The sequence below is a fragment of the Alosa sapidissima genome, chromosome 20 (assembly GCF_018492685.1).
Source record: "Alosa sapidissima isolate fAloSap1 chromosome 20, fAloSap1.pri, whole genome shotgun sequence".
Lineage (NCBI taxonomy): Eukaryota > Metazoa > Chordata > Actinopteri > Clupeiformes > Clupeidae > Alosa > Alosa sapidissima.
The window spans coordinates 30154275-30156609 of record NC_055976.1 but is presented as its reverse complement, the minus strand read 5'-3'; the positions used below and the strand labels follow the sequence as shown (position 1 = coordinate 30156609).

At 46.2% G+C, this 2335-nt stretch overlaps 1 protein-coding gene across 1 annotated transcript in view; it reads left to right on the top strand.

Moving 5' to 3' along the window:
* The first annotated feature begins 1490 nt into the window (after positions 1–1490).
* The window catches only part of gas2b (growth arrest-specific 2b), a 37909-nt gene continuing 37064 nt past the window's right edge, over positions 1491–2335 (top strand). The window contains exon 1 of the mRNA XM_042074219.1: positions 1491–1614. The gene's annotated coding sequence lies outside the window, so the exon portion shown is untranslated. The remainder of the gene's footprint in view (positions 1615–2335) is intronic.

Genomic DNA, 2335 nt, shown 5'->3' with positions numbered 1-2335 from the left:
ACAGGCAGTAGGGGCGGGCGAGAGAGCCTTTATTCGCCCCATAATGAGTCATTTAACCATATACCGACTTACGAAGATGATTAATTAACACGAAAACGTTGCCTGGTGTCCCTTTAAGTCTATAGGGATTTTTAAAGTTTAAAGTTTTTCTTTAATAAAAAGTATAAAAGTTTCAAAGTTGAAAAGACATATCAGCTTTGTCCGTTTGAATACCTACGTTACAAAGTTTGAATGAAGTTTCTAAGTTAAACTGTTCAAGAGAAATTGAATACGAAAAAGTGGTAAGCGGAATAAGAAGAAGAAGTTGTTGCCTAGGAAGAACAGTACAGTGCATTTTCATGCACTGTAATAATAAGAAGTCTCCGGATTTCAATAGAGGGGATGCATCCCCTCTAACAAGCTAAAACTTATTGGAATATTATAATATAATTAAAAACACATCTAATAAAAAATAAATATAACACACTCAGTACATATAACATATAACACTGTAAGCGGACAGGTCAGAGCGTTGGAACAGTGGAGCGCGGTGACGAGACGCGTCAGCTCAGAGCGTTGGAACAGTGGAGCGCGGTGAGGTGCCGCATCAGCTGAGTGTGGGGAGGTCAGCTTTGGGCTGAGTCACCATTTTCCCATCAGAATGTCTGGGAGGTTCTGTCCAACTCCTGAATCAGGGGAGCGATCTGGCAGCTGAGCAGTCCCCATTTTATAGACATCTGCAGGGGGAGTACAGGCCGGGGGCAGAGGGGGAGAGAGAAGGAGAGAGAGTGCAAGAGGGGAGAGAGAGAGAGCGAGAGAGGAAATGGGGGAGAGAAAATCAGAGGGAGAGGTGGAGGGTAGGATACAAGAGGGGGAGAGGAAAATATGCTTCAGCTAGACCATATATTTTCCCTCTTTTGTGGTTGAGTAGAGTGACTGTGTGTGTGTGTGTGTGTGTGTGTGTGTGTGTGTGTGACCTTATGTAGCCTAGGCTATGTGTTTCAAATCTGGAGTTCCAGACTCCCCCTGACATGCAAACATAGATGGCCGCTTATAGCATCATGCAAAGTGTGCATGTATAATCGTTCGGGAAGTTTATATAACCCAGTTCATATCACGACGAGAGATCGCTCATGTAAATGTGTAGTGACGTGAAAGTTTGATATAAGATGTGACTGTGAAAGTTTTGTATCGGATGTGAAAATGTTGCTATATGAGTGCAGCCATGGAACAGGCGTTATTTGTTTGTTTCGTGTCATGGATCGATTCAGTTCATCTCAGGAGATGAGAAGGCTAGCTGTCAGCAACATCACAACTTTCTAAACATGCCTGTTTATACCGATGCACATGCCTTCTCGTTTTCAACTCTCTCTCTCTCTCTCTCTCTCACTCTCTCTCACACACACACGCACCTATAGGCCTACAATTACGGGGCGGGTGCCGGGCGGGATAGAGGAGAGAGGTGGGAAACTTTGGAAACGTCTTTATCAGTTCAGCCGCACGGATTCACTTCCGAGGCTGGGTCCCCGTGCCGAAGCTTCACAAAAGTTGAGCAACTCAAAAAACAAGTTACTTAATACTTTCCTCGGGTCCAGGAAGAGTCGGGAATAATCTTGACATACCGCCCTGGAGTCGGTGAGTGATTTTCAAAAACAACTAAATGATTAAGTTAGGCTACAATTTGTTGTCCAGCGGATCGATCTCGACGCCTTTCTGCCCGAACAACTTTACAGAACTGTCAGCATTTGTAGAGCTGATGGTCAAGTTCAGATTTCAATTGAATTACCACGACAGTGCAGTCAGTAGTCGCGCAGCGCTAAAGAACATTTGTGCATAGGCTATTAGCTGTCATGCTTTGTGCATCCTTCTACAGATTGGACAAGGTTTTTAGTTGAGGTAAATACATTATTTAAACACATGGCAAGTTTCGTCGTCTTTGAAGTGTGGAGCAGCGATAGAAACATTCCTCGGCTTTCTGGGGGGAAAAGCACGAGCCGAGTTTCCTCAGTCCAGCGCACACTTTTACAAGCGCGCTCCCACGGTTTCAAGCTTCTCCTACAGACGCGTTCTCGTGTCCCGCGGGCAGTCGCTAATCAGCCTCATCCGTTCACCGCGCACCGGGCCGCCGCCATAAAGTCGTGAGTCACGTCCTACACAAACAGCATGCTTCTCGAAAAGCGGTTGACGTGGGAGGTCGAGTGGGCCAGGGCACGTTCGCCCCGCACGTTGGGTTTTCTTGGTGAAAACACTCTCTCTGAAGTTGCGGTTTTGGTGGTGGTGTGTGACTGAGTGAGAGAACGTTTGTAAGTGATGAACGGACAGCTCGAGAGAGATTCCAGTGTCACACGGCCACGGG